At 37.9% G+C, this 26191-nt stretch overlaps 1 protein-coding gene across 1 annotated transcript in view; it reads right to left on the bottom strand.

Moving 5' to 3' along the window:
• ARHGAP6 (Rho GTPase activating protein 6) overlaps positions 1–26191 on the bottom strand; it is a 483165-nt gene that overhangs the window by 447900 nt on the left and 9074 nt on the right. The gene's annotated exons all lie outside the window — the stretch shown is intronic.

Here is a 26191-nt window from a genome sequence, read left to right as displayed (position 1 = left end):
GACTTGTATTTACTTGTGATTTTTTCCAACAGAAAAACTAACACATTTTCAATAATTATTGACATTGGCAACATAGATTTTTAGATGGGGAATATTAAATGAAAATATTAAAAAGCCATAAGGGAGCGGTTCTTTAACTGCGTTCATTCCCTAGTGCTCTTTGATAAAATACTTGAATCTTGACAGCTTAAACAACACACATCTGTTATCTCCCTGGTTTTGTGAGTCCAGAATCAGCTCAGCTTAGTTCTGTGCTATGTTCAAGCTCTCACAGACTATGATCAAAGTGTCACTGAGGCTGGGTCCCCTCTGGAGGCTTATCCAGAGAAGGATTTCCCTTTAACTTCACCCAGGTCATCTCTTTCCATGAGAAACTTCAGAGTCCCTTCTTTGGGCCACATGGCCCTATTCTATCCCATGGCAATTCTCCTTGTTCTTTCTCTGTCCTCCAGAGATGAGAGAGGAAGGAGCTTCCAGGAGAAAGATGGAGGAGGGAGAAGGCTGCTTGTTCATCCTGTCTCATTTGCCCTGCTGGATATCCTGATGATTGAGATTGCTATTTTCCCAAGGAACCTGAGGACCCTGACCAGCTGGAACTAAGTCTAAAGAGGTCTACATCTCCTGTCCCATCTAACCTTGTTTCTCTCCTACTTAGGGTCAGGAGGTAGAGACATTAAGAAACTCCAACAAAAAATTGTTTAAAAAGGGTGCTCCACATATCCTTCTTGAAGGAATCTTGGTCTGTTTTTCCAATACAGGTGTCACTTCAACATTGTATTTGACAGAGAAGAGAACAAGCCATCTTAGACTGTTATTCTATTATTTACAGTACCAATTTTCACTTTCCAAAGTGTTACAATTTTGATGGTAATTTCTAGGAGCATCCTAAGTAGTGGGCATCCCTGGTCATTCAGTGGAATCAGCCTGCTCAGTAGGTAATAGCTTCTGCCAGCAGAAGCAAAAACCATTTGTTCATTCTGAATGTCTGTTCACTTATTTCATGTGATTTGAACTTGGCATAGTAAAATGTTAATATGTTTTGGCTAGTACAAAAGATAGCCAAGGACAGTATTTGGAAAACTGGAAATATGTATAAAAGTGTGAATTTTCTCATAGTTTTTTAAATTTTATTTATTTGTTTTTGTTTGTTTGAGGTGTGTCTGTGCACATGTGTATGTGTGTGTGTGCATGTGTGTGTGTGTGTGTGTGTGTGTGTGTGTTCATGAATACAGTGAATTGTGAGTATGAGGGCATATGGAGGTCAGAGGACAGCTGCTCACATGAACTATGGAAATCAACCTCAGGTTGTCAGCCTTGTGTAGTAATTGTTTTTAATTCTGTGACCTAACCACCTTTTTTCTACTATACAGCTATTTGGTCACTAGAACTAGTACCAGAAAGAATGCTAAAAAACTCATAGCCACAGGTATATAGAGAGCCTATATACTGAATGAAGTTCCCCCCAGGCCGCAACAACTTGTGAAAGGAGGTTTAGTAGCTTTTCTAGAATTCTCCATAACTGAGATGGAAATGAGGCATCTACTCCATAGTTCTCCTAAGAACCAAAGCTCAAGGGTCAAAAAATGAAATGACTTTCTTGTCAGAAGTCAATTGGAATTCTGGGCAGAAGCTGTGATCTCCATGTTAATGAAATCAGACTTCAGTTGGGCATGTTCACTTCTCAGTACAATCTGAACCTGGAACCATTAGATCATATAAAACAGCTGGCACTAGATAAAAGCCACCAACTTTCACAATTATTGTCATGATAAGAAAAGCACAACTTGTCAAAAGGAATTTGCAGGGAACCACAGGATATGAAAACCAAATTTTGGTCAGGTCAAATTTAACAACGTCAGTTGTCTAAACATGTAGTAAATTCTAAGACATAGTCAATTCATTTTTGAAAAATGTGCAATGTCACTTGTCCAAAGTAAAACTAAAATACCTCTTCAAGTTTAAATTCTCCTATAGTGAAATGCAACTTGCAGGTCAGTAACTTTTTCATTAACTTTTCAGCTCTAAATTTAAGCATAAAACTTTGATCCAAAAGAGAATATGAGTTAACAAACAGATAACTTACAATTACAAAAGAAAGATTTATTTTCAAAAGGTCCTTTCCCCACTCCCCAATGATCCTGTGTCATAACACTCATTCATTTACCAGCATGCCATTAGTGTTCTCATGCCTTGACTATGGGCAGAAGACTTCAAATATACAACTTGAAATGGTCAAGTTAACGTGTAGAGCAATTCCACTAAAATCTGGCAACAGGAAACAATGATATTATATCACAAAGAAGCCCTTCTTTTTCCCAGTGCTGTGCTGGCATCATATCAACTGACTGTAACCATTCTCCAACGTCCATAAAACCCTGTCCTATTAACAGGGTGTGCTGAAGGCAGCAGCAGAAAGATCAGAACTTCAAGGTCATCTTCTATGTACAAATCTAATTCTAGGCCATTCCAAGCTTCATTAGATAGTGTCTTCAAAACAATATTATATTCTAAAATGTGGTTTACTTTTTTCCTATTTGGATTGTACCTCAGACAACTAACAGAAGCAAAAACTCTCAGCCTAATTATGGGCCTTCCCATTCTAGCCTATCACACTAATAGAAAACAACGATAAAACTAGCTGTAAACAACAAAGTTTGAACTCAAGTGTTTCTCAGTGAAAGACTGAAAGAGACTCTTTAGTGGGTAAAAGTTCTATGTCCCAATTTCTTCCTAACACTAATTAAATTTTTCAGTAATTAGTTTTTTCTTTCCTCTGAAGAGCCAGCTGTAATAAATGTAAATTTTGATAATGTTCTGTTGACATTTTAGAAATCTTTTTTTTAATTACCAGTGATTAGGTGGCTTAAATTAAAATAATTCTTGAGGGATTCTCTGAAATTAGTTTCTAAGTGGATTGGTAGGTGTTCAGGTAATAAAAATAATGATGAGTTTCTCCTTGCTGAGAAGGCAAAATGTTCTTTAGAGAGAAAGATATGCTAGAATACGTACTGGCTGTTTTATTTTCAAAACACCATTGCCAAAACCAAAATAATGACAGTTTGTCAGAGGAATCTCTTCTTATAACAAGTCCATTGGGAATGGAATCAAAGCAGAGGCTTAGGCAGAGCAAAGTGCTAATTATCTGTGTCTGTTGCATGTGAAGGTAGGACATGGTATAATAGTTGAACACAAGCAAGTATCAGGAAAAGAAACAAGCACTGGGAAGGAAGTAGTTCTTAGGACTTTGGTATCTATGAAGATACACTTCACTGTAAAATAAATTCTGATAATGGTTTACATTTTCACTGAGAGAAATGGAAAATTCAAGAAAAAGGCATGGGTGGTGCATGGTTATAATCCCAGCACTTGAGGAAGGGAAGGCTGCTTTATCTACATAGTGATTTCAAAGATGGGCTACAGAAGACTCTGGCTTAAAGAATGAAAACAAAAAGAAATGAAGAAATCCATTACTGGCACCATTATTGGGCCAAGAACATATGGCTACAGGTCATAAGCCTTAGTGGAGAATTTACTATTACATCACTAAATGAGCATAGTTTTAAACACAATATCTAATTATAGTCATATAATATGTGATGCCAGTCCATATGCATAGGTTGGGGTAAGGCAGATGGAATTACTTTGAAAAGAACAAATAATGGTAATGATGGTAAAAAGGAGAACCAATGCAGATTTGGTGTCAGACGTCAATCTGAATGACCTGTCTCTTTGAAAGTTGTCAGCATGTTGGCACAAACTAAAACCCATAGCCTGCTACTGACTGCTGATGGAAGGGGTATTAGGCTTCCCCAGGGATGAGTTCCCTAATTACCTCTCTAATACCAAGTGCTCAGTCCTGAATCATGTGCATACAACAGTAAATGGACTCAGGAGATGGTGTGTGTGTGTGTGTGTGTGTGTGTGTGTGTGTGTGTGTGTGTGTGTGAGAGAGAGAGAGAGAGAGAGAGAGAGAGAGAGAGAGAGAGAGAGAGGAGAGAGAGAGAGAGAGAGAGAGAGAGAGAGAGAGAGAGAGAGAGAGAGAGAGAGAATGTATATTCAAAGAAAAAGAGGCCTTATATTTGAGAGGGAATTGGGAACACGGAAGGGGTTGCAGGAAAAGGACAAGGGAGGTGATGAATGGAGAAAGGCAAAGGGAATGATGTAATTATATTTTTAAAAATTACTTTTAAAAAAATCAACAGAACCTGACCTAAAAATAGGCATTGGGATGAGTTGTCTACATGATCTGTAATTCATTTGGATGACTGCTTTACACATGGGGGTTATTGTTGCCCTTTATTACCATTTCTGTTTAGGGCCTGGGCATGTAGCTCAGCTGTCAGAGTATTTGCCTAGCACTCATGAAGCCCTGGGCTTCATCCTCAGAGCTATATAAACCAGTCACAGTGGAACCCTGCTGTAATCCCAATATTCCAGTACTGAAGGTAGGAGAGGCAAAAAGTTAAAATCATCCTTGGCCACATAGCCATGTTTGTAGTCATTCTGGGATGCATGAAGCTCTTTCTAAAATTTTGTAAGAGCTCCATTTGTCTTCAGTTGTAACAGTAGTTCATCCTGGTATTTGTCCTGAGAGTGAGGAGTTAACAAGCATAGAGAGAAAACAGCGAAATTACAACTAGTTTAAAGCTTTAATCTCCAACCTAAAAGAAGAAAACACACAACCCTAGCAGTTAAAAAGAAACCATATAAACCCCAAGGCTATGTATTAATTTAAAAATGACAGATTTGGATAATTAAAGATTTATTGGCTATTGAGAAAGATTGATCCAAGTTACATCTTACAGTGAATAAGAGCGAGTGGATGAATGTTAGACTGCAGAGGATGCCACACTTGTAAATAGGAAAGTTGATGATTTAGCTAATCAGAAAATTAGATGTTTCAGAAAGCATGACTTGAGTCACATCTGAAGGGATGTCTGGCTGCCAAAATTCAAAAATGGAAACCCAGAAGCTAAGGAATATGAATGGCTAAGAAAACATAAAGTTATCCTCAAGGTGAGGGAGGAAGCAGGAACCTAACTCTGATACAAACAGAACATTTGAGACAGATTATGAAAAAAGTTTTCAAAACATTGGTTAAATATTCCTTTAAGATTAAATAATAGTGCTATGAGCTCCTAATATATTTTCATGATGTGTGTGTGCACGCGTGCGTGTGCGTGTGTGTGCATTTGTGTGTGTGAGAGAGAAGAGAGAGAGAGAGAGAGAGAGAGAGAGAGAGAGAGAGAGAGAGACAGACAGACAGACAGACAGACAGACAGACAGACAGACAGACAGAGAGACAAAGACAGAGACAGAGAGAGACAGACAGAGACAGAGAGAGACAGACAGAGAGAGACAGACAGACAGACAGACAGACAGACAGAGACACAGAGAACAGACACACACACACACACACACACACACACACACACACAGAGAGAGAGAGAGAGAGAGAGAGAGAGAGAGAGAGAGAGAGAGAGAGAGAGAGAGAGAGAAGAGCTAGAAGTCCAAACACAGGGGAACACAACTTTAATTTCAGCATTTGGGTAGTATAAACATGTAGATCTCTGGGAGATCGAGGTCTGATTTACATAGTAAGGTTGAGGTCAACTAGAGCTAAATATTGAGAATCTGCCTCGATAACAAAGGGGGAGAAACAGGTTGGTTTAGAGAGATCCTATACCAAGATGACTTTAAATTCCCATCAACTCAAAACCTCTACAACCCTGGCCATGTTGAAATTAAAATAATAATAATAAAGGAAAAACAATTAATGCCTTTAAAGCCTCCTTTTAAGTTTAAGGCAACTTTTATTAAAATTGTGATTCTTAGTAAGCAAGCAGGGCATTCCACAACTGTGATTTCATGCCAAAAATAGTACGAGTGGGAATGAGTGCTGGCACAGGCTGAGGAAGGAGTCCTCGCTCAGTTATCTGCTTCAGTGTCCTTGCTCCCTCAACATTTGGCTTGGTTTGTATCCTTACAATCAAGTCAATTACAAAGAGGTGTAAGAACAATGTCTTTGGAAAGAGGGGGACACGAACATTTCATCAACACCCCCAAATTATCCTCTAGTCAAGGTATCTGTTATTTGCTCCAGAACACATACCTTTGGCATTCACACTATTTTCTAGGCTTGTTCTACATTTTGCCTCCCGCCCCCCATGCAATTAAGTGCCCTCAAATATTCTTTTTTTTTTTTTTTTACAATGAGTTGGAGAAGGAAATTCTCCTATACTAGATTTCAGGGATCATTACATTTATAACTTTGGTTTGCGTCTGAAAATCAAGGGCTGTTTATTATAACATCAAACCTATAAATCCAAACCTGGTAAAGAAAGCACTAGCCTCTCCTTAAAGCTCCTTCAACTGTAAACTGTGGATTGGGAGGAGAAAAAATCACCAAGGCTTTGTTATTTTCTCTGATAACTCAGAAGCTACACGTTTCTTCTCCAGTTGTCTCATTTTCCTTGGAAATGGTCTCTGAACTGCTTCTGTCTCAAACACATTTCTCAAATTCCTTGTCCAATCTATCTCTCTCTTTCCATCTCCTCCTCTGTCAATTTTTTGAGACAGAGTTTCTTTATGTAGGCCTGGATGTCCTGGAACTCAATTTGTAGACAAGGCTGTTCTTGAACTAAAAGATCTACCCACCTCTGCCTCTGGAGTACTAAGATTGAAGGTGTGTGCCACTACTGCTTGGCTTCTTTGACCAATCTCAACCATCCAGAAGAGCCTCCATGTCACATAGAAACATTGTGTCTACTCTCAACAGCAGCACAAGCCCATCTTCTTAAAAGGCATTCTATGACTATCAACAAGTGTCTGATAAACTCTGGTGCCCACAATTTGATCACTGCCCATTGGCAGGATGAACTTGCAAGAACACGGAGGAGGAAGAGGATGCAGGCTAGCCTGATGAGACCTGATAGGCTGTAGCCAGGCAGTAGGGGAGGAGGGGCACTCCAGTCAGAGGTCTACCAGAGTAGGGAAGAAGAGGGAGGGAGGGTGGGAATGGGAAGATAAGAGTTAGGAGATAACAATTGGGATGTAATGTGAATAAATAATAAATTAAATATTTATAAAAGTGTCTGAATCCTTCCTGTTCTTAGTGTAAACATAATTATCTCAGTCATCCCCATACAGGTTCATCCCAAGTTGAAACTGATATGTTAATCTATAATTTTTTGTTATGCAGTGCCTGCCTGGAATGGTAAACTAGATGAACTCTTGGGCAATTGTATATCACAAAGTTCTGAATAGACATGGGATGTTTGCTTAAAAACTTAAAAACTGGCACAGGGTGAGGTACCAAACACCTCTAATCCCAGCACTCATGAAGCAGAGGCAAGGAGATCTCTGTGAGTTCAGGGCCAGCCTGGTCTACATGGGGCATTCCAGGCCAGCAAATGATACATAATGAGACTGTGTCTAAAATAGTCTTTTAACCATACTGATATGGGTCAATGAGATAGCTCAGTGAATGAAAGTGCTTGCCATCAGGCCCGACAACCTGAGTTCAATCCTCAAAATACACATGGTTGAAAAGAAACCGCCTCCCACAGATGATTGTCCTCTGACCTACACACTTAAAGAGGGAGAGAAAGATGGAGACAGAAAGAGAGACAGAGAACAGCAGAGGGGGAGAGGGAGATGAAGAAAGAGGGAGATAGAAAGAGAAGAGTGGAGAGATAATACATTTTTTATTATTGATAATACATTTTTTACTAGTATATGGACTGATAGTTCAATCATTTCCCCAGCTAGTAAATGGGAGAAACTCTAGGAAGAAGACTTGATCCTAGGAGAGTGGTCTTTCAATTACATGATTTACAAAGGGTCATAGCATAAGCATTGCTTTCTGCCTTGGAGAAAACAAGTATCAAAGGTATCGCTTAATTAGCCCTGCATTACCTGCTGAGTGGGGAGGACTTGTTGAGACAATACTCGCTAAGTGCACAACTGTGAAATCTACTCCCTTTCACAGAAGAGCAAAGATCCAGTTTATTGTGTTCTGTGTTGTATGGAATGTAGTATCATGTCTTGTTGTGTGTTGTTTTGTTCTGTTTTTGAGACAAGTTCTCAAAAATATAACCATACATATGTTTTAATGATAAAAACATATATAACCAAGAATGACCTTGAACTCCTTATTGCCCAACCTCCAACCACATCTGATTTCTCTGGAATGGAACCCAGAGCTTTATGAATGCTAAGCATAAGCCACATGCCCATCCAAGAGTCTAAAAAGATTGCCTGAATGGAAGAAAATGTCTTCCAATCACATTTATCTTGTCATTCGGCAGAAGCAGCAAGTAGCTCGTGATTTGGCACACCAATTGTGGCAAATAACTCAAAGCCTCAGGATTTCAGAGAGAGGAAAACCTTTTCATTACAAACTGCTGAACTGTCATTTTCAGCCTGAAGACAGTCACACCACATGTAACATCCCAAGCTAAAAGATGATAGAATAAGTTCAGTCATAAAGACACTGAAAACTAAAACTTACAAAAACATGCATTATGTCAACAAACTGGTATGCATAGGCTAAACAATACCACAATGTCCTTGGTGCAGCTCAGTATGACATATATGATGGATGTTTGTATAGATCCAGAGTTGGGAGGCTGCAATATTCTCCTTGCCACAAAGCACATCTGCTGAAGAAGCTGGATAGGCCCAGAAGAAGGAAACATAGATTTTGTTTTAAAGCCAACTAATCATACCCGTATTGCTTCTGCTCAGTTCTATGTAGTTATCAATCCTGTCGTTATCAATCCTGGGAAAGGGTTGACAATATCTCTTGCTCCATCATCTTTTGTCATCATGTGTTCTTTCCCTATGGAAACACAGTATTGGGAGAACCCCACCCAGATTCTCTGCCCTGTTTGAACAGTAACAGTCTATGACTTTACCCTTTCTTTTGACTTATGTTAAGGTCACAAACTCATTTCATCTTTCTTTCTTTCTTTTACTTTTACTTTTTTTTTTTTTTTTAATGTTCTCTATGTAGCTCTGGCTGTCCTGGAACTTACTACATAAACCAGGCTGGCCCTAACTTACAGATATCTCCCTGCCTCTGACTCCAAATATTGGCATTAAAGGTGTGCACTTCTCTGCCTGGATTTTCATGTCATTTTTATAACTCACTTGCATATGTAATATAAGATGTGCTTGCTTTGTATCTGTAGACATCTTCAAAGTAAGTTGCAGAACTCACACAATTCCATTACATGCTGAGTGGGTACTCCAAGCTTGGAGCTATCACTTGAAGGCGTTTACAGCATACCCTGTAGGAATCTCTTCAAGGTGTTTGTTAATAGCATTCCTTGTATCCTATATTTGTAAGATATTTAAAACAAAAAAATGTATTTTCAGCAAAATTAATAATCAGAGTAACAAAAGAAACCTAAGAAATATATGTGTTTAAAATTCAGTGTACGAAGAAATTCTACACCTAGTTATACATAGTAGTTCCCTTTGAACTATACCATCTGCAGTCCAAATTTATTAAATGGAAAACTCTAGGCTAAAGAGATGGCTCAGTGCGAAGAGCATTGACTGCTATTCTAGAGGATCTGGGTTCAATCCCCAGTATCTGCATGACAGTTCATAACTGTAACTCCAGTTCCAGGGGATCTGACACCCTCTTCTGGCCTCCAGGTACCACCAGGCATACATGTGGTACACACATGCACATGCAAAAAAGATACTCATACACATACACATAAAACTGAATGAGAGATAAGCATGTTTTTTGTTTAGATCACAAGTCAGGGATGAGAAAAAGACTTGTGAGAGAGCAGGTAATGTTTATTCCCTTAGAAGTCAAACCACCATGTGGAGGGGATTGGTTGTTAACCAGCTGAAAATTATCCTTGAACAAATTCTGAGAGGAGGTATAAATGTGAGCCTAAAACAAGAGGCAAGAGTCTTTGGAGACTTGGGATAGCTTTGGCTGTTCATTGTTCCACTTTGAGATGCTCCTAGAGAGAACCGCTCGAGGGAAGGCTTGGTGTTCTGGGCTCCGGCTGAGGTTCCAGCTTGCTCCAGGTTCCAGCAGAAGAAATCCTGCTGATTACAACAGGAGAATGGTTCCTCGGAACTGATATCCTTATGGTTTCATTACCGTATTCTTTAATCTTCTTTTCCTATTGTTTAGGTTAGTCGAGTTATAAGTGAGATATTCTCGGTTAATAAGTTTGTAATAAACTATATTTGTTAAGAAAATTGAGCCTACATAAAACCTAAGTACATCTTTGTTAATTGCATAACTAAGCAATGCATCAATTTTAAGTTGTGTTCTGTACTCAGTGGTATGATGAAATGACGCACTGCTCCACTCTATCCTACCCAGGACATCATATTCACAATGCCCATAGAATCAACCTATTATTCACATAGGAACTGTCATGGTTATAAGACTGACTATTGGTTATCAAAATAATTATGATAATATAGCTCTGCTTTTACTCAACAATGGACCCAATATACAGAACAATGATGCTTTCAGCTAACATATGCCAAACAGAAGCTAGACAGTGTTTCCATTAAAGAAAAAGGGAGTTTTCAACTTTATGTATAAAGGGAAGTATTTTTACTAAAAACTATTTATAACAATGTAACCGCAATCAAACTCCTCCTCTCATTCTTCATAGAAATAGAAAAATAACTTTTCTAAAATTCATATAGAACTACAGAAGACCCTAGATAGCCACATCAATGTTAAGTGGAAAGAACAGTGCAATGTAGAACAATGGAACAACAACAACAACAACAAAAGACCTAAACATGAGTTCACCTAACTTCAGTCATTTAATAGTTGACAAATATGCCAAAAGTTTAAGCTAAAGTAATGAAAGTGTCTTCAACAAAATGCTGGAAAACCTGACTGTCCATCTACAGAATAATGAAACTGGACCTGTGTCTAGCTCCTTGCACAAAATCTAACCCCAAATGGATCAAAGACCTAAACGTGAAAGTCAAAACACTGAAACTGCTGGCAGAAAACATAGGCAGTATGCTACATATTATAGACATAGGGCTTACTGCTTAGGACTCCATCTGCCTAAGAATTAAGGCTTACAACTGACAAATGAGACTTTATAAAACTTAAAAGTTTCCTCACAGCTAAAAAAAAAATCTATCAACTAGGTGAAGAAGAAGCCCACAAAGTGGGAAAGCATCTTTACCAGCTATATATCTGACAGGAGATTAATATCCAGAATATTAATATCTAGAAACTTTTTTAAAAGTCAAATAAACAAATGGCCTGCTTAAAACAAATGGACCTGGGACCCAAACAAAGAGTTCTGAAAATAGTTTAAAAAATAGCTAAGAAACTTCTTAAAAATGTTTGCCATCCCTAGTCATTACAGAAATGCGACTCAAAAAAGGTAAGATTTCATCTTACTCCAGTCAGAATGGCAATGATCAATAAAACAACCAACAACAAATGCTAGCGGGGGTGTAGGAACAAGGGAACCTTTATTCACTGTTGGTGGGATTGCAAACTGGCCCAGCTACAATAGAAATAGATATGGTGAATTCTCTAAAAGCTAAAAATAAAGCTACCATGTGACTCAGCCATATCTTTCATTGGCATATTCCTAAAGGACTCAACATAATACTATACAGATATGTGCTCAGCACATTCATTGTGAAGACACCACACGTTTCTGATACAAGGCCCAGAGGCCCCTGAGAACTGACCAGAAAGCCTCCTCCCTGAGAACTGGCTTTCATGGTATCATGAACCATGCAGTTCCAAAGGAAAGAAACAATGTAGTCCTACCTAGCTATGACAGCTATGAACCACAATGATGACCAGCAAAGCACAATAACCCTAAGGGTACAATATTGGCACACATATTTTGGCAGTAACCGAAAACTCTTCAATAAGAGGGAAATTATGTCTGGTTCTGGAAACCTATCCAACTACCTAGGACTAGTGAAATCATGGCTCTTGAAGGAAAACTTACAACCACTACTTTACTAAGCCAGCATCCTCCTTAACTACATTCTAAATCATTGTCCTTATACCTACTGATAAATGCAGTCCTCACTTCTTATCAAGGAAACTTGTCTTTGCAACAGAAAGAGACCACTACAGAAAACAGCAACCAATCATAATCCAGAGCTGTGGAGTCCAGTCTCAACAGATGCATCTATGGTACAACTCTCACAGCTCAGGCTCTGGGATCGATTCATAAGAAGTGGCGAAAAGATTATAAGACAGAGAGGAATAGGGAATTTGCTGTGGGACCATGTTCCCTAGTAATGTCAGAAGCTATACCCATAAAGTTTCAAGGCTAATATTGGTCTATGTAGTTAGAAATAAATTAAAATTGTATATGGTAGCTGGCCATAGTAGCACACTCTTGTAATCCTAGCACTCGAAGAGGCCAACCTGGTCTACAAAGCTAGTCCAGGGCAGCCAAGGCTACATGGACAAACCCTGTCTCAGAAAAAAATAAAATTAAAAATAAACATTAAAATTGGATATGCTTAGTTATAGCATCACTATAAGAAGGATCTTTGAAATTTCTTTATTGTAGTATTTTATGAAAAAAATGTGTTCACTCCATAAGAATATTGTGTGTTAAGTCCTATACACAACAAAAAATAATGCCAAGTAAAAACAGGCAGATAGAAAGGGTCACATGTGATATGACTCCATTTTTATGAAACAGTAATGGGTATACACAAACCATAAACGAAAAGTAAGTATGTGGTTGTTAGGAACCAAGGGCAAGGAAGAATTAAATAAGACTGCTTATTGGGAAAGAGTAATGAAAATGCTCTAAACTTGACATCAAGTCTGACCACCTGATTTCAGTTCCTCACAAACCCACATGGTAGAAGGGAAGAGCTGACTCCTGTAAATTATACCTATTCTCCACATACATGCTGTGGCATGTGTACAACACACACACACACACACACACACACACACACACAAATACAAAAATAATTTTAAATTCTAAAATGTATTGAGTGAATTGTGAGGTACATACATGTGAATTAAAACTTGACATTGAGGCTGACCATCTGACTTCAGTCCTCCCCTCCCCAACCCATGTGAGAGAAAAGAGAACTAACCAACCCTTGCAAATTATGCTAAAAGTTCAAAATGTTTGGTTAAAATTCATAATATTCATCCCAAAATAGTACATTTTACAGTTTATACCTTAAAAGTCAAAGCAAGTTAACCTCCTAAAATATTAAAATGTACAATTGACATTTGGGAACAAACTTCAGTGCTTCCATACACATGAAAAGAATCAATGTCTTTTCTAAGCTTGCAACATACTTTAACTTTTTCCAACCATTTATCAATTTACACAACTAATACCTATTTATTGTGGAAGAAGTAAAAGACAAGACAAAAGAGAGTTGAAATTAACCCACGGATACCATAATTTAATAAATGGATATATTTCTTTCTGTATTCCCTTTGATATACACACTTCAAACCTCTAAGTCACTTACATGTGGAGAAAATTATTTATGGAATTGGTCCCTAGCAATCTGGTGAAAAATTCTATTAGTAGTTTATTCCTGATCACTTTCAAATTTGGACTAGCTTCATGGTTTGATCAATAGAAGACATCAGAGATGATAGCTGTGCACATCCCAGCATGTGCCCAAAAGGACTTAGAACATCTTATTCCCCTCTTTCAGTCTTGTATCCACCATTAGTAGAAGCCTGAGATTGCTTGCTGGAGAATGAAGGACTACATGAAACCAAGATGCCAGGTAAGAACATGTTCGTGAACAAGCATAGAAGAAATCGGACATTCTGCTAATACCAACTGATAGTTTCCTCCAACCTACAGATCCATGTACCTGAAGAGGAGCTGCATGGAGTCAAACTTCATGGTTGTGCCTGTTAGCTTTATTGAGGCCAAAGTTAACTGATATAGTATGTACTTTGATGTTGCCATCTAAGTTCATAGAAACTAGCACCAACTAATGAAAACAAAGAGTTGAGACAATACTGGATAGCAAACAGCACTGTGAAGAAACTAAAAAATCAAGATTCCCAGATTAATTTCTAAAACCATATTATATCTGTGAGCTGATGATAAAGCTGGACTTGGTCCTCCTCAAGCTTCAGATACTATAATTTACATTGAATCCAAATCCTCAGCTTTGTTGCAACTAGGTTGTAATTACATAGATGCCATTTCCATCAGAAACTCTTCCTTACTGTCACTGCCATCCCCAAACACTAAAGCCTTAGGCTCAGCCCTCCTAGAAACAGAGACTTTTGCTACACTCTTACATAGAGCAATTTAGGAAGAACATTGTCCTATAAAAATTAAACTTGGGAGATTGGGAAAGTGGCTGTTGGTAAACTACTTGTAACTCAAGAAAAGGACCCAACTCAGATCTCCAGCTTTCATGTCAAAACCAGGCATAGTGGTATATCTATAATTCCAGCACTGGGAAAATTATCCTTGGAATTCCTTGGCCAGATAGAGTAGGATCAGTGGAAATGTCTGGCTTAGTGATAATACAGTCATGGTAGCTCAGAAAGAGAAAGAAAAAATGAAGGAAGGAAGGAAGGAAGGAAGGAAGGAAGGAAGATGAAGACACCCAACATTGACCCCTCCTCTATACAAGCACATGTACAAGCATCTACACATACATCAACACACATATGAATAAATGTATAGGCCTCAGACACACATATACACATAAATACTCAGTTTGTATGATTAAGACAATGGGCAGAGTACCTAAACAAATATTTCACCAAAGAGGAGCTAAGCATTGTAAATAAGAACATGAAAATGTGATGTTCATCATTACCTACTGGCAAACACAAAAGAGAAATCTGATGAGATGCATTTGCATACCACGCAATCAACAAAATAGACAAAGCCAAGTGATAAAAAGGGTATGGAGCAAGTGGAATATGTACTTACCATATTTTTCAGACCGTAAGATGCACCCAGCTTTTAGAGAAGTAAAACAAGAACAACAGTAAAAACAGCAATCGGACCATAAGGCACAGCCTAATTTCCCCCTCCCCCCACTTTCAGTAGGAAAAAGTGTGTCTTATGGTCTGAAAAATATGGCACTGCTAATTGGTATGCAATAGGGGACAACCACTTGAGTAAATGGCTTGACAGCTTTGTATGGTGTTATACACATATACACTGTGATCCAGCAATCCCATGTCTGGGTTTTATTCCAAAGAAATGAAAATTAACATTTACACAGAATCCTACAAACATGTTTGGACTCATTCTCGTTGCTAAAAACTGGAACTAATTCTAATGTACTTTGAAAGATGAATGGATAAATAAATTTTGCTCTATCTACATCATAGAGTTCAGTGGACAGGAATAAAAAAGAACAAATTGGATGTTGTGTGAAAAATCTGCATGCATCTCAAAACTTTACATTGAGCAGAAGAGGCCAGTTCCAGAGGCTGCTCACTGGACAATTACATTCATATCAAATTCTTGGGGGGGGGGAAGCAAACTACAGTGACATATAACAGATCAATAGTTGCCAGGAGGATAGTGTAGGAATGTAAAGTGAGTTTTAGACAGTAATGGTGGAGTGGAGAAATTGTTCAATATCCTAATTGTGGTTGGACCTACACAAATCTATAAATATGCCAAGGTACAAAGAACTCTACATCAAAAGTAAAAAAAATTTAAACCTTGTAGCTGTCTCTAATAGTAATATTAACTATTCAATACTTCAAACATCTCATTTATAGCAGCTAAGGATAATGATGGTAAAATTACTTCATTTTCTCTTTATTGGAAGAAAGACTTACTAGTTATTTCAAACAGTTTTGAGTGATGGTGGAATCTTTAAGTAGGTATTCTGTAGACATATAAAAACATGAGATTCAACTGGTATGGTGCATAACAACTTATACCTCTAAAGGATAGAAATGATAGTTGAAAGAAACTAAAACTTGATATAAGGATAGAAGCCAGATGAACAAAATTGTTGAGAAAATCCATTTGTTCCATTTAACTAAAAGTATTTCCACAAACATGAATATCTGATTCAATCCACAAACTCCGGCTCTGAAAGTACATTATAAACATCTGTTTTGGTATCACTCCATCCTAAAAGAAACCTTTAGTTCATGAACATTACACAAAATAATGACATCAACTTTGGCCAACCAAGAGAAATATGTAAATTAAATTTGAGCTTATCGGTAGCAAGATCAGTATAGTCTAGGAATACAACAGAAGCCAGACCCATTTTCCCTTCTGTTTGCAAAGCATGTTCTAAACTTCATAGTTTGTTCAGTAGAAATACTAACATAACTGCTGATAATGCTAGCCAATGATATTTTTCCCCAGAGGTATTTATTATGAAACAATCCTGGCAAATGAAAGAAAACAGCACACACTGCTAATATTCTGGTAGAATTATGTGTTTATTCTAGCACTGTTAACAAGAGAGAAATAAGCATCCAACGAGCACAGAGGAATGCACTGATGTAAATGACTATTTACTCAACATCCAGTTCTTTCTTCTTTCCAATGGGGAAATGACAAAAAGCATTCTGATCTTGGAATTCTGCCACCTTAATACACCAACATATGGAGCATCCAAAGACATGTTGTTGGGAATTAAGGGTAGCAAGGAAAGACAAAGTGATGGATTTTCATGAGGAAAAATTTTTTTCATTAAAACAGGAAGAAGGGCATGCAAATCCAGATTGAAAAGAAGACTATTGCCAAATAGTTATTGAAGTCAGCTGGTGGCAAGTGGCATCACTATAAACTGGATTTTCCTGTCCTTTAACTACACTCTATGTCTTCAATACTACAGCTTCCTAACAAGCATGTGACCATGCTTCCAAGCGTATAGGGCAAGGTGATAACTGTACTTGGGCTAAATACATCACCAAAAACAGAAACATCAAATTTTACTAAACTATTTAAAAAGTGGCAATGGTGTTCAAATGACATCTTTGTGCATTCTTCCCATCATCCTATTCTAATCATGGAACAGGAAATCTGGAAAAACAGAATAGAGGGACAATTTTCCAAATATCCAGCAAATGCTTTTCAGGAGTATCAAAATCATAAAAGATACAGAATAATTGGAGGAGAGTAAGAAGCCATGTGAGTAAGATGGAATTTAAGATCCAGGACTAGATTCTGGAGCAGAAAAAGGACAATAATGGGATGACTGTGAAAATCCAGGTAAATTCTGTGTTTGAGTAACACATGTACACACACACACACACCTTACAAAACATGGTCAGGATTGCCTCAGCAACCTAGAAACCTCAGTTTCAAGGAATGGATCATGATTGTGCAACATGAGGAAATGTGAAGTAAAGAATACAAAAGCGTGTGGTGGTGCACGCCTTTAATCCCAGCACTCAGGGAGGTAGAGGAAGGTGGATCGCTGTGAGTTCGAGGCTAGCCTGGTCTACAAAGTGAGTCCAGAAGAGCCAAGGCTGCATGGAGAAACCCTGTCTCAAAAAACAAAACAAAACAGAAAAAGAATACAAAAGGACCCTATGTACTGTCTTTGCTGATCTCTCTTCATTGAAAATTATTTCAAAATTAGAGTTTAAAAGATATTAAGATTTTGATGGTTGTTGGGGTAGCATATTACCTCATGCAAATGAATTCCAAAATTCATGGCTCAATCTTCTGATTGTAGCAGACAATTCTGAGTATCTAACTGCACCCTGCTAACTGATGCATGCATGCATTTTCTCATTTTGTCCCCACATATCTTCCTTGTTTATCAGATAAACACATACTCAGAGATTTAACACTGTCTTCAAGTGTGATTTCTCCTTGTTTCGCAAGGCAGAATGAGACATTCCCTGTAACCAATTCTTAGATTCCCTTCTGTAAACCCCTGTTTTTGATAAGTTACTGAACAGTCTGGATAGAATGGTGGTTACAAGTAAGAGGCCTAAAGCCGGGCTACCTTGGTTGAAGTCCCAGACCCAACTCTCACCAGCTGTGTAATCTTGAACTAATTACTTAAATCTCAAAATCCTCTTCTTTAAAAAAGAAACCAATGATAACTCATGAGACTGTTATGAGAACTAAATGGATTTTTGAAACTAAAGCAGTTTTCTGAAGGCCTGGCTCCTGTAAATGGTCGACAGTTATTAGCTATTATAATGGTAGTCACATGCCTTTAGACTGAGGATATCAGAACCAGTACTTTTCTAGGTGAAAATTGCCAGATCTGAATTCAAATCTTACCTTTTCCATGTCTTAATTGCTGGCTCACTTAGATAGTTATGGAGATTTAATTATCTCTAGCCTCTTAAAACGACATAGATGGGCAACTGGTGCAAGGCAAGCATTGAATAAATATGAGCTATTATAATGACTATTTGGCAAGTCTTAGAGTTGGCACTTGTATGTTGAATTCTTTGATAGATGAATGAGTGAATTAATCATTCAGAATGATAGGTTGTCATTACCAACTAATGATAGTACAAACAGGATTTATTCCTTTGTCACCTCTGCTCTGTAGCTTTGGCATGCCAGTTTGAACTAAAGATGACTGCTTTTGTTGTTCTGTTTGGTTTACTTCCAGTCTTCTGGAAGCATCTCTAGGATGGAAAAGTTCTAAGAACAAGCAGATTTGCACAATGACATTATGGTAAAAGTGCTATATGTACTGTCAACTGAAGAATGTGCTTAATTTTTGAAAACACAAGATAAATCAATAATAGTTCTTATTAAATGATCAACTATTCCAGAGAGAAGATATATAGTCTTTTTAGAAAAGATTTATTTTATTTTTATTTACGTCTGTCTCTGTCTCTCTGTCTCTCTGTCTCACTGTCTCACTGTCTCACTCTCTCTCTCTCTCTCTCTCTCTCTCTCTCTCTCTCTCTCTCTCTCTCTCTCTCTCTGTGTGTGTGTGTGTGTGTGTGTGTGTGTGTGTGTGTGTGTATGCTTGTACATGGATGTAGGTGCCTTTATACTCCAGAAGAAGATGACAGATCACATATAGCTGGAGTTATGGAATTTCTGAGTCACTCAATATGGTGCTGGGAAATAAATTTAGGTCCTTGGAAAGAGCAGTCCCAAGATACAAAGTCTTAAGTATTTCTTTGTTCTAACTCTAGAACTAGAGGATGTCGTATTTTGCCATTGATTCATGGACATATACATGTGACAAAAATATTCATTTGAATACAACTAGAATTGCAGAGCTCAAGCATTATAATTTAAATATAGAGGAGAAACTGCACTGCATTGTAGTTCCTCAACTACTACATCTTTTCCAACAATTTACAAAACCAAAATTGCATCTTACAGTAGTTATTTACATTTACCATAGTACTGTGGCTTTTCTGTCCCCAGAAATATGATAAAATCTACTTATATCTTCCTACAAAAACAATTCAAAATAAATTATATTAAGTAATCAAAACAGACACCTCTGCACAACTTCTTATACTTCACGGGTATCCAACTTCACTATTCAACTGACCTAATGATTTATTACAAAGTCAAAGCAATTTTATCTCCCTTGCACAATGAATAGGTTGTAGAAATTGAAATTTAGTATTCATGAATAGTGGCACTGGAATTTGATCCCAAGCTTAGACATCTCTAAAGGCTCTGGTTATTTTGCCTATTTGCAATGCTTTTGGTTAGTGAGGATTTTGAGTAACTACTTCTAACTGCTGTTATTTGTGAACCTATGGTAATATACTTTGGGGGGGCATCTGCCATAACTGTGCAGGGCAGCCTCAGCACAAGCTCAGGCAAATCTTGTGTTGCTAGTGGTCCATATCTGATGCACATTCGGTCACATGCCCAAAGTGCAGGCTAGTCAAAACTCCAGTGGCAATTTCAACCTAAGGTGGCTAGAAACCACTGCAGATATCCTCCAGCTTCATGTCCTTTAGCTTCCAGCATATTAAAAAAATATTTCTCCACGCTGGAGAGATGGTTCAGTGGTTAAGAGCACTGTCGCCTCTTCCAAAGGACCCGGGTTCAATTCCCAGCACCCACATGGCGCTCACAACTATCTGTAATTCCAGTTCCAATGGATCTGACATCCTTACACCCACACCAATGCACATAAAATAAAATTAAATAAATTATAAAAAAATTATTTCTCACTTTCCCTATCAAAAGGTGGGATCTCTTTACCTTGTCTTTGAATTGCCTAATCCTGTCACTCCCTTTGACAAAATACCAGGGATTAGTCATACGGTAAGAAAACCCAAAGCATATGGAGAAACATCCAGACACCAGACAGTAAATGAAGCCACAGTGAACCTTGCACGCCTTCCCAGACCCAAGCTGAAAGTAGGCAAGTGGATGAGCCCAGCTCATACCTCTAAAAACAAAACTCCCCAGCTGAGCCAGAATTGAATTCCTGAAACACATACATCCACATCACTCAGGTCTGGGTTGACTTGTAATGCAAATAATCAATGGCAGTGCTTCACAACCTTCCTAGCACAGTTCCTCGTGTTCTGGTGACCCTTAACCATAAAATTATTTTTGTTGCTACTTCACAGCTGTAATTTTGCTACTCTTACAAATCATAATGTAAACATCTGATATACAGGATATCTGATATGCAACCTCTGTCACTTAACCTCTAAAAGGGTCATGGCCCACAGGTTGAGAAGCACTTGTCTATGACCTTAGCTAACTGAAGCACAAGTGGGTCATCCTGAGAGGCAGTCTACATTTCCCAGTGGCCCTGGTGGAACTTCAGCCATTCTCTTGTCCACAGCTACACCTGTTGTGACACCGCTTCATGATGGCATTTCCTTCTTTTCTCTTTCAGTCTGTCTCTTCCTTCCTGCTTCCTGATGTCACCTTCCAACTCCACTGCATCCACCCACATCCTGTCTTTGAGGAAATTCAAATGAAGACACAGAACTTTGGCTTCTTCTATATTTTTGTACAAATTTTTAAAAAATAACTATCTTCATAGAATAGGTTATCACCCAATGCTTCCAATATAACCAGACTTTCATTTTAAATTCTAAACCATGATGCTGCTGTGAAGTTAGAAATTGTGCATATATTGGAAACAAAAACATTGTTTTTTAAAATTTGCACGTATATCAAAACACACTGGTAAATTATGACACCAAACTCTGCACAAAACCTTTTCAAGTACAATGAAAATACTAAACTTTCTATGCTTTAAAAAGCACCTCTTGAACATATTCAACTAATTAACTCAAAGAAATCTTTGTTTATTAGAAGTTAATTTTCTTTTTAACTAACCAACTTTCTTGTTTAGTGAATTTGCCTATAAGTTCCATGTATAGGATTGCTTTAGATTCAGTGAGTGAACATTCACATGAACTACAATCTACCATATCTTTATGTAGCTTAGAAAGCTAATGAAGAGAATAAGATACAGAGCAGAATTTTATATCGAATAATTATTATTCTATAAAAAGGACACTTATATATGAGAAAAGACTAAAATCATCACAATGTATTAACTCCCCTGCATCTAGCTGCTACCACGCAAACAAAATTCACATTACTGTTTAAAGGAGAAATTAACTATTCTTCTTTTTAAAAACCTCATAACTATGAATGATCAATTTCAAAGGAAAAAAAACCAAATCACAAGCCTAAATTATTTCTCTAACACTTTTCTGCAAATGAGAATAGGGCTGGGGATGTATGCCCCTCGGGTGGTAGAATGCTCATGTAGGATCTCTGGACCCATGGGTTCAATCCCCAGAACTTCACAGGCCAGGTATGGTAGCTCATACCTGTAATTCAAGTACTAGAGAGGTAGACACAAGAGAATCAAAAAGTTTAAGACCAGATGTTGAAGCTCATCCTCGGCAATGTGTCAAGTTCCAGGGCAGCCAGAGATACAGGACATTGCATGTGGAAAATGTAAGGAGCAATATATTTCCAATTTAATCACAAGTTGAAAGTTAAGGATGGGATATGCAGATTTCTCGCCTGGTATGCATGAGACCCTAGGTTCAATTGCAAGCACTGCAAATAATAGATGATAGATTGATAGATAGATAGATACAGAAAAAAGAATGGTTGTTGCAGCAGAATCACAAGATATTTGCTGAGTGCATGCCTCAGAGCTTCTAGAACCAGTGTTGACATTCAAGGCTGAAGGCTATCTCCATGTAACCTTTTGTGTCTGTTCTCTCAGTGTTTTGACAAACACATTCTGATAACCCAGTTTATTGATAGTATGTTAGTATTAAGACCAGACTCCCACATCTCTTTAGAGGCTTGCTGAAGACCAAGAGCAGTGTTCTCATAGAACAGAATGCTGTATTTTTTTCTTTGAGCTTTCATACATATCACTAAAATAAGTTTGGCTCGTGGTGTTGACTCCAAGAGCTTCAAGACACTTAGTTTTGATCTTGCATTTCTATAAATAGTTTGCAAAATGTCTTTGGATAAATAGTTTTCAGTTTCAGGTTTTATTCAATTCTAAATTTGATATATTCACAAAAGGAAACCATGGCAAAAGCTTTGCGTTGATGCTCACCAATCTGTACTTCCTAATAATACTAGATGGGTAGTTATTTGTATAACAAGAGAAGTATAAATTGTTTGTAGCATGATGATAGTCACCAGAACACTGTTGTAGTTTGAAAGAGAAATATTCCTAATAGGCTTGTGCCTATGAAGCCTGAAAACATGGTTTCCCAGTGGATGGGGCTGTCTGGAGAGATTACAGCAAAGTGCAGCCTTGCTGGAAGCAATGTTTGAGAGCTTAAAGCCTTGACACACTTCAAGTCCATTCTGTCCACTTCGTGTTTATGGATGAAGATACAATGATTTATGTCCTGCATACCTGCTGCCATGCCTCCTGCCATGAATAACTCTTATCTCTCTGGAACTGTAAGGCCAAGTAAAGTCTTCCTTCCTTCTATAAATTATTTTTGGTCAAAAGTTCTATCATAGAACAGCAACATAAATAATATAATTGTCTTCTTAACACAATACTAGGAGAATTTTCTGTGCCCATTACTATCTAAAATGGCAAGAGAAATGAAAAAGTCTTCATCTTGGTTGTAAATTATTGGGCATAAAGTTGAAGTGTCATAGATGAGATTTGAGTATCACATAGATGTCTAGACAGGATAGAAGACTTTTAAGGACTTTCCCTTCAAATATTCCATTTATTTATATTATAAAATACTAAACTCCATCTAGAAATGCTAATAAGAACTATAGTCAGATATTTTAGAAATACATGTCTTTGCATATATTATCAAATTTCTTCCAGGACTACTTTTTTTTAAGACAAAAATACCTGATAATCAGACATTGAGCACCTGTCAATGTTCATACACTTGAAATTGATGGTCCACAGTTTCAAAATCAAGGCTCTCTGCTACAGTTACGTTTATAACTTGACACTCAGGACCTAATTGACCTAGACACAACCATTCTTTTGCTATTGTTGTTGCTGCTGCTGTTGTTGTTTATTCTTCTTTTATATGAGACATCCTGACTCACTCAACCCCCATCTCTCCTAGATCCACTCCTCTTCCTATGTTTCCCTTCAGAAAAGAGCAGGCCTCCCAGGGATATTTAACTGAACAGTATAAGAAGTTATAATAAGACTAGCTCTCATATCAGGGCTGGATGAGGCAACCCAGTAGGAGGATTTTAAGCAAAGCATTTGAGTATAGAGACACTGTCTCAGCTGAGTGAAGCTGCTTTGTTATTCTAGAGAGATGCTGGCAAGATGAGCTACAAAAAGTCAGTCTCATGTGATCGTAGTAGGATAAGAAAATGAACACAGTAGCCTTGAAGAAAACACACACACACACACACACACACACACATACACACACACACACACACACACACACACACACAGCCATTACCAGCTAGAGCTTCACTGATGATTATCCACTTTTCAGCCTTCAAAGTATCCTACATTCAAAAAAATGCCAAATGAAATAAGGTTTCTCTGTGTTGGAGTGAAGGCTGTCCCTTGGCCTACTGGCATGTGCTGGGTTACACCAAATCCACAGTGCAAGTGTGTCAAATTCCTGTATTCCAAGTCACTAAGCCAAAATGCCTGGGGTGACAGCTTGTTGTTGTTCCACGGCTGACCATGAAACTGTACTTTACTTACCAACTTGTAAAATCAATTTCCAATCACTGTCTGCTGTTAACCTGCAGTTGTATCTACTCATTCATGTATTGACTACCACTTATTTTACAGCCACGGTGGCAAGATCAAATTCCCAGTTCATGCAGGAGACACATAAATATATTTGACTAAATCAGTCCCTTAGTTCTTGTCATAGAGTGTGCTGTGTTTTTTTTTTAATGGGGTGTTGTTGTTGTTGTTAATGTTTTGCTTCCTAACTGTGTGTATGGGCACATCTTCAATTTTATTTTATTTTGGCTTCTTTTCCTTCCTATGCTCTGGTCACCTCACAAGTAAATATGCCACGGAATCCTCACAAAACCTTTCTGAGCTAAGCACCTTCATTACCTTCATTTGATCAGAAAGAAGATTGGTGCCTCATTTGTTCTAGTCACAGGATAGAGCAATAATTTGAATCCAGGCCTTTTGGGTCCACCCAATTCATTCCTTCTCTGCCTAAATCTGCTTATCTCTTAATCTGAGCCTCAGTGTCCTCACCTGGAACATCACTGCTGATACCATCCCCATCCTCCAGAGTCACCTCAATAATAACAACAACAACAAAAACTGGGGCTCACTCTCCAAACCCTACAAACACTAATTGCTTTTTCACTTACCATCATTGCCATTACCCATCAACTCAGCAAGGAACCAAAAGAAAGTTTCAACTGGAGAAGAATTGGATTTTGTTCAATAACCAAAATACAAGCCGGGCATGGTGGCACACGCCTTTAATCCCAGCATTCAGGAGGCAGAGGTAGGTGGATCGCTGTGAGTTCGAGGCCAGCCTGGTCTACAAAGTGAGTCCAGGACAGCCAAGACTAACACAAACAGACCCTGTCTCGAAAAACAAAACAAAACAAAACAAAACAAAACAAAACAAAACAAAAAAAGATTGAGTAAAGCAGGTGTCTCACTGTAGTGAAGTTTAAGTTGTCATAGCTACTGTCACCTAAGGCTTCTCTCCCTTCTCCTCTACATCTTGTTCTCAGAGTACCTGCTGCTACAATTGAAAGAAAAAGTCATCAAAGTTTCAAGCTGATAATTGATCCAATTTACATTTCAGCTCTTTTTTTATGATTAGTATAGAACTATGGAAAGAAAACACACTATTTTGTTGTTCCGTAAGGCCACATAATTCAGCTCACTCTGTCTCTCTAAAGACTTCCTGGGCTCAGCATTCTCCTCTTGGGTCTATCAACATTATTACTGAAGAAGTGGCTGCTTCTCAAATTTTCTTTTAGTTCTGATACTTCCTGAAGGTTTTTGACTGTTTAATGGCTCTGATGAGATACAGCCAGGATATTTTTCACAGTTTTAAGTAGTTGTGGTGCTTTTCTAAAATAGCTACCATTTTTGAAAAGCAATCATTTTAATAGCTTCTCTCTGCTTGATTCCAAGTTAATAAGCAATGCGTAGAATTTCCATGGTAACCAATCTCAGAAAATCCCAGAGGTAGCTTCTGACTCCTCTACTGAATCTTTCAAAGCTGTTACTACTCCCTTCATGGCATCTTCAAAGAAACACACAAAATACTGTTTTCCTACATTTGTGTTTACCTTTATTGCAAACATGACATAGCAGCAATATTTGGTGTGTTTTCTGAATATAATGAAAGCATCATCCTTTTACTTTGGCTGAAGCTCAATTCAGATATCAGACCATCTGACTGCTAAACTGTATATTGGGTGCTTTTTAGTACATCAGCAAGGTTGTACAACCATCATCTATATCTAGTTTGAGATCCCTTTCATTATCCTAAAAAGAGATATCCCTTAGAAATCAATCCTCATCCCTCCCTCCTGTCAACTTCTAAACACTATAACTTTACTTTCTACCTCCATTTTGTCTACTTGCCTACTAAAAGACAACCAGTGGTCTTTTGCAGTGAACTCCTTCTATGTAGCACGATATTTTCAATACTCACTGCTGGGTAGCATGCACCAGTACTTCAACTCCTTTGTTGATGAATAATCTCCCACTGTGCAGCTAGGCCATGTTTTGTTTTCCATTCATCAGTTAATAAGTGGTTGGGTTGGTTCCATCATTCTACTCATAAGAATAATACTGCTCT

This window comes from Acomys minous, assembly GCF_964271855.1.
Source record: "Acomys minous genome assembly, chromosome: 7".
Taxonomy (NCBI): domain Eukaryota; kingdom Metazoa; phylum Chordata; class Mammalia; order Rodentia; family Muridae; genus Acomys; species Acomys minous.
The sequence above is the reverse complement of the archived record's forward strand: the minus strand, read 5'-3'. Positions and strand labels throughout refer to the sequence as shown.